The 16,419-nt window shown below is 42.8% G+C and overlaps 1 protein-coding gene across 6 annotated transcripts in view; it reads left to right on the plus strand.

Moving 5' to 3' along the window:
• The window catches only part of LOC100382568 (Transducin family protein / WD-40 repeat family protein), a 33,630-nt gene extending 30,428 nt beyond the window's left edge, over positions 1–3,202 (plus strand). For 5 of the 6 annotated variants that reach the window (XM_008670129.3, XM_008670127.3, XM_008670125.4 and 2 more), the window contains one exon: positions 2,682–3,202. The gene's annotated coding sequence lies outside the window, so the exon portion shown is untranslated. The remainder of the gene's footprint in view (positions 1–2,681) is intronic. The other variant, NM_001175300.1, reaches the window with a different exon arrangement.
• The last annotated feature ends 13,217 nt before the right edge of the window (positions 3,203–16,419 follow it).

Genomic DNA, 16,419 nt, shown 5'->3' on the forward strand with positions numbered 1-16,419 from the left:
TGGTTGCTGGGATTAGAGGGGATTAAATCCCTTGACTAGCAAGGGATTAAATCTCCCTCCGATCCCCTTGCAACCAAACAAGGCCTAATGGTATGTTTGGTTTGTGGAATGATGTGGTTCATCTTGTTGTCACTTCTCACTTATTTTACTTGGTTTGTGGAATGGAATTGGTTGATCCATCACCACATTATTCCTCACAAGGTAATAATTAGTATATGCATGAGGAATGGGTTGATTCCACCAAAAATTGTGGGATGAACTTATTATGCATCCAATGATTTCAAGTCGCCTGGTTGAACCCTAGGACCGACCAGACGACTAGTCGCGATTAGGCGACGACTAGGGCGATTAGTCGACCCCTAGTCAATCCTAGTTGGTCCCTGGTTGTCCTAGACCTTTTAGACTAGTAGTTATATTTATATAGGTATATATATACATATACCTATATACATTATATAAATTAGAACAAACAGTTCGGATAAACAAAATAACAGACATAAGAGCAAATCACTACCTAGTACTGGCTTAGGATTAGGGTAGCAAGCCAGCAACCATCCACTAGCAGAACTACATAGAAGGGGGGAGCAAGAGGAGCCTTGAGATGATGAGCTCATCTCATCAATGGTGTTGGAGAGTGGAGACGCCGGTAGTCTGTCACAGTCGCCGACGGTGCTCTGACCCAGCCGCTGGTTTCTAGACTGCAGGTGGTGAGCAGGCAGAGGGCGCAGACGCCGATGAATGGAGCAGGCCAGCAGGGGGCGCAGGCAAGCAACCGCTGGTGCAACCATTGGTGTTCTGTGGCGCAGCCGCTAGTGCTGGAGGTCTAGGGCGCAGGGGCAGCCGCCAGTGACTAGGTCTGAAGGCTGGAGCAGCTGGGCAAGAGGGGAGGCGTACACTGGTTTTGGCGGCTAGGTATTGGCAGAGGAGAGGAGAGGCAAGTCTAAAGAAAACTGTAGATGGGCTGAAAATGGCTCAATACCAAGACCCTAGCTGTGGCGACCAGGAAACACTAACCGGCTGATTGGTTCCCCTGCTGGCGCGTGCCTGCCTCGAGCGAGCCTGCATCGCGAGAGAAGCTAACTCGCCACATCTCAATGCGTGCAGGTCAGACACTGAAAAAGCTGCTAAACTGCATACGCGCATGCAGGGAGGTGGGCGAAGGAACAGGAAACCGAACACACGCTTGAGCGCGGTCAACGCATGGCGCGAGCCTGCACGCGTGGGGCATGAAAACCAATCAGGCAATAAGTGAACAATTAATCGCCCTAATCGGTGACTAGTAGGACGACTAGCCTGGCTAATCGAGTTGTCCGGCTAATCGAGCACAAACAGGCAACCAGCCCGACTAATCACGATTAGTCGGACGACTTGAAATCATTAGATGCATCACCTCATGAAGAATGGGTGATTTCACAAACCAAACACACCTTAAATGATCGGTTGCTATTAGATGCTTTAATTTTTTATCCCTTACAATGGCATGCCTAGGCTACCTCTAGCAGTCTTACCTATCTCATCTCTTATTCGAAACTCTACTATGTAAACAATATAGTCCACGGTGCAAAATAGTATTTGTATGGTCAAATGCACGGTTTGCTGGCCCACAACCTTTCATATAATCATGGTATTGGCTGGAAAATGCCATCATGAGTTGAACTGTTAGTCCAGTGACTTTAGATTATGTTCTAGGGACTTACTGTAAATTGTTATAGAGCTTTAAATCAGAAAGATCAATGTATGTAGTTGTGTACAATTAATATCTTATATAGTGCATATGTTTAATGCTTAGGTCTTAGGCATCATGAAGGGAGATTTGCAGTGCGAATTGTTTCAATCTTTGCATCAAAATATCCAGAATAATATTATGACTGAGAAAACAAAAGTCAAATATATGCAAAAATCAATATCTATATGTACATACTACAGTATAGCAGATAAAGGACTTAGGCCCTGTTTGGTTCCTTTAGTCACTAGACTAAATTTTAGTGACTAAAGTTTAGTTGCTAAAGTACCCTGTTTGGTTCCAGTGACTAAACCGAACTAAGAGCATTAATTGCTGTGAATAATGACTATTTTACCCTTATTAATTAATGGATGTTTGCTATAAGAAGAAAGTTGAGAGGACAAATAAGGTAAAAATACTACTTTAGTCCTTTTTAGTCACCCCTTGGTGACTAAAGAACTAAAGTTTAGTCACCTCATTTTAGTCACTATGTTTACTTCTTTAGAGACTAAAAGTGACTAAAATTTAGTCACTAAACTTTAGTCACCCCTAACCAAACGGGGCCTTAGCTAGGTTTTACTCACAACAATGCACAACTTTGACTACTTTTTGTTACCAGATGTTTATAAAATATGGGAAAAGTATATATATTTGAAATCCCGTTTCTAGAAAAATCTGGTGGTATGATTTGCAAGTATCCGAACTCAACACATGGTAATATGCGATCAAATATTAGAATTGTTGGCTTAACCCTCCAAAAAGCCACTTTGTGACGGGCCGATGAAGTATTAGAAAATTTCTTTCGACTGTGTTTGGATGTCCAAAGCATTTTAGTACTGTTAGAGGGGTTTGAATTGTCAACTGTCAATCGTAGACATAAACTAATTTCAATTGATGTTCCTTAAAATGGAAATGGTTTTGCTTTTTTGCTGAAGGTGATGGTTTATTGTTATTACAGGAATTTATGGTCAACTGAGATCATCTCCAAGACCGAGAGGGCTAACAGAAAACATCAGATTTCAGCATCCAATTACTCTTGACTAACGTTCCACTCTTTGCAAAACCATTGTGCCGGCAAGGAGGGCTACTATTTTAGGTCCGGTTAACGTGTGTAAGTAGCCCCGTCTATGAGAAAATGGACAAGGAATCGCAGCCTCATTCAGCATGAATTACCAACGATGGTTGACTACTACTAGTACAAGGAGACCTCAAGGGATACGGTCGCCTGTACGAATATGGATGCGAGCCATATACTGACGGCCGGCCTCCCAAAGATGCGATGTGTTCCTTAGTTCGATGATTTTTTTTTTGAAACTGTATAGAAGCCTGCGAAGAAATGTAGTGGTTGGCTGAGTGAAGTGAGGGAAGGGATAGGCATTATTTCCCTTGGGTGACATTGACCCTGTTTGGATCAGATTCTAGCCGCGAGAATCTGATTTTCGTAATAAAAAAATCGAAATCGAAGTGGTTTACGGTCTATTTGTTTTGGCCGAATAATTCTTTCCATTTGGCATTAAATCGCCAAAAACCAAGAAAAAAAGCATGGTCCTAAATGGAGTCCTCTCCTTTTGCGTAAAAAAACATAATTGAAGCAAAGGAATTGGAGCATAGTATTAAACTTCGGTGCCTTGGGATACGTAAGACTGGCTTCACCCGTTTGCATGTGTCATCAAACTCCTTCAACAATGACTGAATCTCCTCTTCATGAGTACCCACTGTTTGATTCTGCTTGGTCTCCAACAGAACTAGAGTCCAGATGTCATTCTCCTTTATCCACTTCTGTATTTGCATCACTGAAACATCAGCTACCTGAGTTACTTCCATATTCTTATCTCCTACCAGCTTGACCTACACTCCATCTTTAAACTGCAGTATCTTTTGTTTCCAGTCACACTTTATAGGGATATACTGCATCAACCAGTCATAGTCTAAAATTGCATCAAATGCACTCAAGGGAAGCACCCTCATACTGGACTAAAAAAATGACCACAAGCTCACCACTCGAAGTTTTTAACCAAGATGTCACTCAACATCAACTCTCCATTAGCTACCTTGATCTGCATAGGTGAGCATGCATGCACAGACAACCCCAACTGCTTCACCACATTCTCACTGATGAAACCGGTGGAACTTCCTGAAGCAACGAGCATCACCAAAACTTTTTATTCACAGTAGCCCTGATATGCATATTGTTATCACTAGCAACCCCAGTTAATGGCTGCATAGACAACTTGCAGCACAAAACTTCTTTATTGTTCTCCCTCTCGAGTTCAATAAAAACTTCATCAGTTAGTTCCATATTCATTTCTTCAGTAGAAACCAGTGGCGGACGCAGGATAAAATTATAGGTGGGGCGATATTATAAAAGCTAAATCACTAGACTAGATCACAACTCACAAGATAAAACTAATTTTATGATGACAATATAGAGGCTAAGTAATAATATTAGAAATGTTTTATAATAACATGCAATACTGAGTCCCACATTGTCTCTAATCGAAGCAATGTTAAATAATGTGAACCCCATCTTGTGTCACCAGGTCTAGCAAGGTTAGTTTCTTGATTCACACCTCTACCAGATAAAATTTCACCCCTTTCTAGTTTTTCTAAAATATTCTGGTGGTGTTTTTCTTTTAGATCATCCCTTCTCTTGCAAGATGAGCTTGTGGTGGTGACAATTAAGTGAATGTACTCAAAGAAGTCATGAACCGATTGGCAACATGCACTACTAGCAATAGAAACCACCACAAGTTGGAGTTGATGTGCAAAACAATGAACATAATAGGCATGTGGATTAATATCAAGTATCTTTCTTTGTAAGCCATTAAATTCACCTCGCATATTCGATGCTCCATCATATCCTTGCCCCCTTATCTTGGATATAGATAATCCATGGTGATCAATAAGGCCAAAAATAGCTTCCTTTGATCCATGGTGATCAAGAAAGCCATTAAATTCACCTCACATATTCACTGCTTGCTTAAAAAGAAAGCAATAAAAGCAATACACTGCATCTTTTGATTCACTATACTCCAACCAATCATACTTGTCATACCATTCCTCTTTAAAAGGCCTTGAACTTTGTCCATACTGTCTACGAGGGAAATCTAAACCCTTTGGTTGGCATGGACCATTCAGAACATATGCCCTTCTCACTTGGTCTTGGACATCTTTATCATATTCATAAATTTGCCTCCTTAAAGCGGGATCTGCAACTATGTTATCCGGATTGAACGTCCCTCCAACAGTTGCTGTGTTATTCACATTATTATTAGCACCAGTGTTAGAGCCTCTTGAAAGTGGCTGGAAAAACCTTCTCATTTGTTCTGAAAAATTATAGAAACAATATTTGATAACACACAACAATTGACCAGTTGTTAACTGAAATTCTATGCGCTGGTGCATTTCGTCGAACATCTTGCGCGCACCAGAGTAGTAGTAATAGACTAGTAGCAGCCTGCAGCGCGCAGCGGTGCAGCTGCTCTGGCGGAGTGGCCGAGTGGGAGAGCGAGAGAAAGAAGAAGGGGCAGGGGAGGGGTTTACCTGTGTGGCTGTGTCCTGTGATGTGGGGCGATGTCGCGATCGGCGATGCCGCGGTGGGATGCCGGCGGCGGCAGGCGGCTGACCTGAGAGCTGAGATTCTGGCCTCCTGGGTGAACAACGAATGGGCCAATGGGGCATGGGCCGTGACCGGATGGACACTGGAACGAAATGGACCTGAGACTCCTGCTCCCTCTAATCTAATCCTATATGATATTATGAATATTACAAAATTTGATGTGGGGCCATGGCCCACATTGCCCACACTGTAGATCCGCCTCTGGTAGAAACCACATTATAATGGGCATGCACCCTTTTATAGAATTTGAGAAAATGTCATGGTTCAAACTTCTCTCCACATTCATACCACAACCCATTGAACCTTCGAAAATCTCTAACTCTTCTCTCCTGGCTAGATCATCAGCAGGTATGTTCTCCTTGACATCCATCCTATTCTGATGACCTGGCAGTCAAGCAGCCCTCATATTATGATTTCTGCTCTTCTCCAAAACTCACTGTTGCAGTTCTGCCAAATGAATAGCCCTATCCACAGAGTTGGGTGTCTGCAACTGTACAACCCCTTGTATATCAAATTTGAGTCCCCTAATAAAGTGTGTAACAAAGATCTCATTAAATTATGAGTTATGGACTGCTGTACAGTATCTGGACTGTTCAAACTCAGCTATATATGCATCCAAACTATAAGTCTGCCTCAGAGCCATCAATCTTATCAAAGCCTTTGGATAAGCATCTATTCCATACTTGCTAACCATTACCAAGGAAACTGAAAATTCTTGCCATCCACACATTCCATAACGTAGCTTGTGGAATTTCCACCATTGAGCAACATTCAATTCCAAATGCATAGAAGCCACTGAAACCCACACGGACTCATGGGTCCTATAGACTGTGAAATAATCCCTACACTAATCCAACCAGACCACGGATCCCCTCCTCTGAACCTTACCAAATTGAATTTTGGTAATACCTGTCGACTTGCAACATCATTATTCAACTTAAGAATAGTGGAAGCATGTTTATTGCAAGCATCAATATCAAAATTCTTACACTTGTTGCAAATAACAACATGCTCTACAAATAAACTAGCAATGTTCACTTTTTCTAACTTAGCATTTAAATTCTTAATATTAGAATACAATTATTGCAAGCAGATAGCTCAGAAGACAGTACGTAGTTCATTTTTCTTAGTTTCTAGAGCAAGAGATTTTTGAACATTGATAAATTTATCATGTTCCTCATAAAGAATATCTTCTTGCTTTTCTAACAATCTATCTTTCTCATTAAGGGCATCAATTAATTCATTTATTTTATCTACTTTAGATCTATCTAATCCCTTAAATAGATCACTATAATCTACCTCATCATCAGAAGATTTCTCATCACTAGAAGAAGTGTATCACCTTCTTCTCCTTAGCCATGAGGCACGTGTGGAGTTCGTTGGGGAAGAGGGAGGACTTGTCGAAGGCGGAGGCAGCTAGTCATTCATCGTCGGAGTCGGATGAAGAACAGTCGGAGTCTCATTCTTTGCCAATATGCGCCTCACTCTTCGCCTTCCTGTAGTTTTTCTTTCTTTCCTTCTTCCATTTCTTTTCTTGTGCCTAATCATTATCATTATCAGGACATTGTGCTATAAAATGACCAGACTTATCGTACTTGAAGCAGAAACGTTTTTCCTTTGACTTGTTCTTGTTGGGATCCTCCTTGTGTCCCTTCAAAGCGGTCTTGAAGCGCTTGATTACAAGCGCCATTTCATCCTCGTTGAGCCTGGCAACTTCCACTTGTGCTACCTTGCTAGGTAGCGCCTCCTTGCTTCTTGTTTCTTGAGGGCAACGGGATGCGGTTCGTAGACTAAAAGCAGACCATTTGCAATGTCGTCCACATACCTTGCTTCCTTCATCATCATGTGCCCGCTTACAAATTTTCGAGAATTTCCTCGGGCGTCATCTTGGTGTACCTGGGGTTTTCACGGATAAGGTTTACAAGATGAGGATCAATAACAGTAAATGACTTGAGCATGAGTTGAACGACATTATGATCTGTCCATCTTGTGGTCCCGTAACTCCGGATCTTGTTCACCGGGGTTTTGAGCCTGTTGTATGTCTCGGTTCGCTCCTCTCCCCTTTTCATGGCGAATCTCCCAAGTTCACCTTCCACCAATTCTATTTTGATGATCATCGTTTCCCTCATGAGAAATCTTGAGGGTGTCCCAAATTTGTTTTGCGTTGTCCAAGCCGCTGACTTTGTTATATTCATTCCCGCATAGAGATGCTAGCAAAACAGTAGTAGCTTGGGCATTTTTATGTATTTGCTCATTAATCAAAACAAGATTATCACTACTATCGAAATGCATTCCATTTTCAACAGTTTTCCAAATACTAGGATGGAGAGAAAATAAGTGACTAGCATTTTATGACTCCAAAAAGAATAGTCTTCTCCATCAAAGTGTGGGGGTTTACTGAGTGGAATAGACAATAAATGAGCATTTGGATTATAAGGGATGCGGAATAATCAAAAGAGTAATTCTGATTAACCGTTTTCTTTTTCTATGAAGAGTCTTCGTCGTCGTCATCCCTTGGTGAAGAGGAGGAGGCATCGATGTCGTAGTAGATGATCTTCTTTATGTGCCTCTTCTTATTTACATCCCTTTTCTTGTGACTTGAGCCTGAGTTAGTGGGCTTGTCGCCTTTTGGCTCGTCAACGTAGAGGGTCTCCTTCTCTTGATCGTTGGTCACCATCCCCTTACCATTATGATCCATCTCTTCGGGCGGTTAGTCCCTGAATGAAGAGTATGCCTCTGATACCAATTGAGAGCATCTAGAGGGGGGTGTGAATAGGTGATCCTGTAAAAATCAAGACTACACAACACAAACTTGGTTTATGAAATGTTAGTGAAGTCAAAACCAAGGTGCTATGACTAGAGAGGGAGAGAACGAGAAGAGACATCTTCTTCACTTAATTGCTTTTCACAAGATGAGTATTAAACTTAGAGCAATTATAAAGTAATTAGAAGTAGAGAGAACCGCACAAGAATAAAGACATGTGACACAACGATTTTTATCCCTTGGTTCGGCTAAGTGGAACACTTGCCTAGTCCACGTTGTGGCGTCCCAACGGTCGAGGGTTGCACTCAACCCCTTTCAAGTGATCCAATGATCCACTTGAATACTGAAAGAGAATTAGGCTTACACCTATTTCCTAATTGATTTTGGTGGTTGAATTGCCCAACACAAATAATTGGCCTAACTAGTTTGCTCTAGTCTATAAGTTATACAGGTGCCAAAGGTCCACACTAAGCCAATAAAAAGACCAAGAAAAGGGTTCAAACAAAGAGAGCAAGGGACAACCGAAGTGCTCCCTGGTCTGGCGCACCGGACTGTCCGGTGTGCCACCGGACAGTGTCCGGTGCACCAGGGAACTCCAAGCCGAATTCAACACCTTCGGGAATTCTCAGAGGCGCTCCGCTATAATTCACCGGACTGTCCGGTGTACCACCGGACAGTGTCCGGTGCCCCAGGGGAGAGCGGCTCTGAACTCGCCAGCTTCGGGAATCCGCTCCGCTATAATTCACCGGACATGTCCGGTGCACACCGGACTGTCTGGTGAGCCAGCGGAGCAACGACTACTTCGCGCGCAACGGTCGACTGCAACGCATTAAATGCACGCCTGCGCGCGCAGAGGACAGAGCACGCGCGGGTGGCACACCGGACAGCCTACAGGGCCTGTCCGGTGCGCCACCGGACAGCCAGACAGGCCCACAAGTCAGAGCTCCAACGGTCGGAACCCAACGACCTGGTGACGTGGCTGGCGCATCGGACTGTCTGGTGCGCCATGCGACAGCAGCCTCCACCAAACGGCTAGTTTGGTGGTTGGGGCTATAAATACCCCAACCACCTCCACATTCAAGTCATCCAAGTTTTCCACCTTCCAACTACTTACAAGAGCTCTAGCATTCAATTCTAAACACACCCAAGTGATCAAATCCTCTCCCAACTCCACACAAAGCATTAGTGATTAGTGAGAGAGATTTGTTGTGTTCTTTTGAGCTCTTGCGCTTGGATTGCTTCTTTCTTTCACTCTTTCTTGCGAACAACTCAATTGTAACCAAGGCAAGAGACACCAATTGTGTGGTGGTCCTTGCGGGGAAGTTTGTTCCCGTTTGATTGAGAAGAAGAAGCTCACTCGGTCCGAGGGACCGTTTGAGAGAGGGAAAGGGTTGAAAGAGACCCGGTCTTTGTGACCACCTCAACGGGGAGTAGGTTTGTGAGAACCGAACCTCGGTAAAACAAATCCGCGTGTCACACTCTTTATTCGCTTGCGATTTGTTTTGCACTCTCTCTCTCGGACTCGATTATATTACTAACGCTAACCCAGCTTGTAGTTGTGATTAAGTTTGTAAATTTCAGATTCGCCCTATTCACCCCCCTCTAGGCGACTTTCAATTGGTATCAAAGCTCGGTGCTTCATTAGAGCCTAACCGCTCGAAGTGATGTCGGGAGATCACGCCAAGAAGGAGATGGTGACCGGCGAGAAGCTCGCTACAAGCCACGGGAAGGCTCCATCGGGAGAGTCCTACAACAAAGGGAAGGGGAAGGAAAAGGAATCCCCTTCACACAAGTCGCGTCGAAGCGGTGATAAGAAGAAGAAGATGAGGAAGGTGGTCTACTACGAGACCGACACCTCATCGCCATCCACCTCCGGCTCCGACACGCCGTCCGTCACTTCTAAGCGCCATGAGTGCAAGAAGTTTAGTAAGATCCCCTTACGCTATCCTTGCATTCCTAAACATACACCTTTACTTTCCGTCCCATTAGGCAAACCACCAACTTTTGATGGTGAAGATTATGCTAGGTGGAGTGATTTGATGCGATTTCATCTAACCTCACTCCACAAAAGTATATGGGATGTTGTTGAGTTTGGTGTACAGGTACCATCCGTAGGGGATAAAGATTATGATGAGGACGAAGTGGCTCAAATCCAACACTTCAACTCCCAAGCCTCAACTATACTCCTCGCCTCTCTAAGTCGAGAGGAGTATAATAAGGTGCAAGGGTTGAAAAATGCTAAGGAAATTTGGGACACGCTAAAGACCGCGCACGAAGGAGACGAGGTGACCAAAATCACCAAGCGGGAAACGATCGAGGGGGAGCTCGGTCGCTTCCGACTTCGCCAAGGGGAGGAGCCACAAGACATGTACAATCGGCTCAAAACCTTGGTGAACCAAGTGCGCAACCTCGGGAGCAAGAAATGGGATGACCATGAAATGGTCAAGGTTATTCTAAGATCCCTCGTTTTTCTTAACCCTACGCAAGTTCAATTAATTCGAGGAAATCCTAGATATACACTAATGACTCCCGAGGAGGTAATAGGGAATTTTGTGAGCTTTGAATTGATGATCAAAGGCTCAAAGAAGATCAACGAGCTTGATGGCCCCTCCACATCCGAAGCACAACCGGTCGCATTTAAGGCGACGGAGGAGAAGAAGGAGGAATCTACATCGAATAGAACACCCATCGACGCCTCCAAGCTCGACAACGAGGAAATGACGCTCGTCATCAAGAGCTTCCGCCAAATCCTCAAGCAAAGGAGAGGGAAAGATTACAAACCCCGCTCCAAGAAAGTTTGCTACAAATGTGGTAAGCCCGGTCATTTTATTGCAAAATGTCCACTATCTAGTGACAGTGACAGGGGCGACGACAAGAAGGGGAGAAGAAAGGAGAAGAAGAGATACTACAAGAAGAAGGGAGGCGATGCCCATGTTTGCCGGGAGTGGGACTCCGACGAGAGCTCCATCGACTCCTCCTCCGACGAGGACGCCGCAAACATCACCGTCACCAAGGGTCTTCTCTTCCCCAACGTCGGCCACAAGTGCCTCATGGCAAAGGACGGCAAGAGGAAGAAGGTAAAATCAAGATCCTCCACTAAATATGAAACCTCTAGTGATGAGGATAATGCTAGCAATGAGGAGGATAACTTACGCATTCTTTTTGCTAACCTAAACATGCAACAAAAGAAAAACTAAATGAATTAATTAGTGCTATTCATGAGAAGGATGATCTCTTGGACACCCAAGAGGACTTCCTTATTAAAGAGAACAAAAAGCATGTTAAGGTTAAAAATGCTTACGCTCTAGAAGTAGAAAAATGTGAAAAACTATCTAGTGAGCTAAGCACTTGCCATGAGACTATTGACAACCTTAGAAATGAGAATGCTAATTTATTAGCTAAGGTTGATTCAAATGTTTGTGATGTTTCAATTCCAAATCTTAGAAATGATAATGTTGATTTGCTTGCTAAGATTGAAGAATTGAACATTTCTCTTTCTAGCCTTAGAAATGAAAATGAAAAATTGCTTGCTAAGGCTAAAGAATTAGATGTTTGCAATGCTTCCATTTCCGACCTTAGAAGTAAAAAATGATATATTGCATGCTAAGGTTGTAGAATTAAAATCTTGCAAACCCTCTACATCTACCATTGAACATATTTCCATTTGTACTAGATGTCGAGATATTAACATTGATGCTATTCATGATCACATGGCTTTATTTAAACAACAAAATGATCATATAGCAAAATTAGATGCTAAAATTGCCAAGCATGACTTAGAAATTGAAAAGTTTAAATTTGCTAGAAGCATGCTTTATAATGGGAGACGCCCTGGCATTAAGGATGGCATTGGCTTCCAACAGGGAGGCAATGTCAAACTTAATGCCCCTCCTAAGAAATTGTCCAACTTTGTTAAGGGCAAGGCTCCCATGCCTCAGGATAACGAGGGTTACATTTTGTACCCTGCCGGTTATCCCAAGAGCAAAATTAGGAGAATTCATTCTAGGAAGTCTCACTCTGGCCCTAACCATGCTTTTATGTATAAGGGTGAGACATCTAGTTCTAGGCAACCAACCCGTGCTAAGTTGCCTAAGAAGAAAACTCCTAGTGCATCAAATGACCATAGCATTTAATTTAAAACTTTTGATGCTTCATATGTGCTAACCAACAAATCAGGCAAGGTAGTTGCCAAGTATGTTGGGGGCAAACACAAGGGATCAAAGACTTGTGTTTGGGTACCCAAAGTTCTTGTGTCTAATGCCAAAGGACCCAAAACCATTTGGGTACCTAAAGTCAAGAACTAAACTTGTTTTGTAGGTTTATGCATCCGGGGGCTCAAGTTGGATTATCGATAGCGGGTGCACAAACCACATGACAGGGGAGAAGAAGATGTTCTCCTCCTACGAGAAAAACCAAGATCCCCAACGAGCTATCACATTCGGGGATGGAAATCAAGGTTTGGTCAAAGGATTGGGTAAAATTGCTATATCTCCTCACCACTCTATTTCCAATGTTTTTCTTGTAGATTCTTTAGATTACAATTTGCTTTCCGTTTCCCAATTATGTCAAATGGGCTACAACTGTCTATTTACTGATATAGGTGTCACTGTCTTTAGAAGAAGTGATGATTCAGTTGCATTTAAGGGAGTGTTAGAGGGTCAGCTATACTTGGTAGATTTTGATAGAGCTGAACTCGACACTTGCTTAATTGCTAAGACTAACATGGGTTGGCTCTGGCACCGCCGACTAGCCCATGTTGGGATGAAGAATCTTCATAAGCTTCTAAAGGGAGAGCACATTTTAGGATTAACATATGTTCATTTTGAGAAAGACAGGATTTGTAGCGCATGCCAAGCAGGGAAGCAAGTTGGTGCTCATCATCCGCACAAGAACATCATGACGACTGACAGGCCGCTCGAGCTCCTACACATGGATCTTTTCGGCCCGATTGCTTACATAAGCATCGGCGGGAGTAAGTACTGTCTAGTCATTGTGGATGATTATTCTCACTTCACTTGGGTGTTCTTTTTGCAGGGAAAATCTCATACCCAAGAGACCTTAAAGGGATTCTTGAGACGGGCTCAAAACGAGTTCGGCTTAAGGATCAAGAAAATTAGAAGCGACAACGGGACGGAGTTCAAGAACTCTCAAATTGAAGGCTTCCTTGAGGAAGAGGGCATCAAGCATGAGTTCTCTTCTCCCTACACCCCACAACAAAATGGTGTAGTGGAGAGGAAGAATAGAAATCTATTGGACATGGCAAGAACCATGCTTGATGAGTACAAGACTTCGGATCGGTTTTGGGCCGAGGCGGTCAACACCGCCTGCTACGCCATCAACCGGTTGTATCTACACCGAATCCTCAAGAAGACATCATACGAACTCCTAACCGGTAAAAAGCCCAATATTTCATATTTTAGAGTCTTTAGTAGCAAATGCTTTATTCTTGTTAAAAGAGGTAGAAAATCTAAATTTGCTCCTAAGACTGTAGAAGGCTTTTTACTAGGATATGATTCAAACACAAGGGCATATAGAGTCTTTAACAAGTCCTCTGGACAAGTTGAAGTTTCTTGTGACGTTGTGTTTGATGAGACTAACGGCTCTCAAGTAGAGCAAGTTGATCTTGATGAGATAGGTGATGAAGAGGCTCTGTGCATCGCTCTAAGGAACATGTACATTGGGGATGTGTGTCCTAAGGAATCCGAAGAGCCTCCTAATGCACAAGATCAACCATCCTCCTCCACGCAAGCATCTCCACCAACTCAAAATGAGGATGAGGCTCAAGTTGATGAAGGAGAAAATCAACAAGATGAGCCACCTCAAGATGACGACAATGATCAAGGGGGAGATGCAAATGATCAAGACAAGGAGGATGAAGAACCAAGGCCGCCGCACCCAAGAGTCCACCAAGCAATCCAACGAGATCACCCCGTCGACACCATCCTCGGCGATATTCATAAGGGGGTAACCACTAGATCTCGTGTTGCACATTTTTGTGAGCATTACTCTTTTGTTTCCTCTATTGAGCCACACAGAGTAGAGGAAGCACTTCAAGTTTCGGATTGGGTGGTGGCGATGCAAGAGGAGCTCAACAACTTCACTAGGAATGAGGTATGACATTTGGTTCCACGTCCTAATCAAAATGTTGTAGGAACCAAGTGGGTTTTCTGCAACAAGCAAGACGAGCATGGTGTGGTGACAAGGAACAAAGCCCGACTTGTGGCCAAGGGATACTCCCAAGTCGAAGGTTTGGATTTCGGTGAAACCTATGCACCCGTAGCTAGGCTTGAGTCAATTCGTATATTATTAGCCTATGCTACTTACCATGGCTTCAAGCTTTAGCAAATGGACATGAAGAATGCCTTCCTCAATGGACCGATCAAGGAAGAGGTCTATGTTGAGCAACCTCCCGGCTTTGAAGATAGTGAGTACCCTAACCATGTGTATAAACTCTCTAAGGCGCTTTATGGGCTCAAGCAAGCCCCAAGAGCATGGTATGAATGCCTTAGAGATTTCCTTATCACTAATGGATTCAAAGTCGGAAAAGCCGATCCTACTTTATTTACTAAAACTCTCGACAATGATTTGTTCGTATGCCAAATTTATGTTGATGATATTATATTTGGGTCTACTAACGAATCTACTTGTGAAGAATTTAGTAGGATCATGACACAAAAATTCGAGATGTCTATGATGGGGGAGTTGAAGTATTTCTTAGGATTTCAAGTGAAGCAACTCCAAGAGGGCACCTTCATTAGCCAAACGAAGTATACTCAAGACATTCTAAACAAGTTTGGGATGAAGGATGCCAAGCCCATCAGGACACCCATGGGAACAAATGGGCATCTCGACCTCGACACGGAAGGTAAATCCGTCGATCAAAAGGTATACCGGTCGATGATAGGCTCTTTACTCTATTTATGTGCATCTCGACCGGACATTATGCTTTCCGTATGCATGTGTGTAAGATTCCAAGCCGACCCTAAGGAAGCTCACCTTACGGCCGTAAAACGAATCTTGAGATATTTGGTTCATACTCCTAAGTTTGGGCTTTAGTATCCTAGGGGATCAACTTTTGATTTAATTGGTTATTCGGATGCCGATTGGGCGGGGTGTAAAATTAATAGAAAAAGCACATCGGGGACTTGCCAGTTCTTGGGAAGATCCTTGGTGTCTTGGGCTTCAAAGAAGCAAAATTCTGTAGCTCTTTCTACCGCCGAAGTCGACTACATTGTCGCAGGTCATTGTTGCGCGCAACTACTTTGGATGAGGCAAACCCTTAGGGACTACGGTTACAAATTAACCAAAGTTCCTCTTCTATGTGATAATGAGAGTGCAATCCGCATGGCGGATAATCCCGTTGAGCATAGCCGCACTAAACACATAGACATTCGGTATCATTTTCTAAGGGATCACCAACAAAAGGGAGATATCGAGATTGCATATATTAACACTAAAGACCAATTAGCCGATATCTTTACCAAGCCACTAGATGAACAAACTTTTAACAAACTTAGGCATGAGCTAAATATCCTTGATTCTAGGAATTTCTTTTGATGTCTTGCATACATAGCTCAATTAATATACCTTTGATCATGTCTCTTTCATATACTATGACTAATGTGTTTTCAAGTGCATTTCAAACCAAGTCATAGGTGTATTGAAAGGGAATTGGAGTCTTCGGCGAAGACAAAGGCTTCCACTCCGTAACTCATCCTTCGTCGTCGCTCCGAGCAACTCTTCATCTTTGGTATAATCTTCACTCACATGTTATTTACCAAAGGGTGCAAAAGTAGTTTAAAAGGGCTCTAATGATTCCGTTTTTGGCGATTTATGCCAAAGGGGGAGAGAGCATGAGCCCAAAGCAAAAGGACCGCACCACCACCTATTTCAAAAAATTTAGTCTTTCAATTTGGTTTTAAAGAAGTATTTTCAAATTAGTATCTTATGTGTAATATAATTTCAAATTGGTATACCCTCTTCAAAATTAACATCAAAACCCTCTTGAACACTAAGAGGAGGATTTCATTTAAGGGGGAGTTTTGTTTAGTCAAAGGAAAAGCATTTGAAACAGGGGGAGAAAATTTCAAATCTTGAAAATGCTTCGCAAAATCTTATTCATTTACCTTTGACTATTTGCAAAAAGACTTTGAAAAGAATTTACAAAAGAATTTGCAAAAACAAAACATGTGGTGCAAGCGTGGTCCAAAATGTTAAAAAGAAACAATCCATGCGTATCTTATAAGTATTTATATTGGCTCAATTCCAAGTAACCTTTGCACTTACAATTATGCAAACTAGTTCAATTATGCA

Source organism: Zea mays, chromosome 2 (assembly GCF_902167145.1).
Source record: "Zea mays cultivar B73 chromosome 2, Zm-B73-REFERENCE-NAM-5.0, whole genome shotgun sequence".
Lineage (NCBI taxonomy): Eukaryota > Viridiplantae > Streptophyta > Magnoliopsida > Poales > Poaceae > Zea > Zea mays.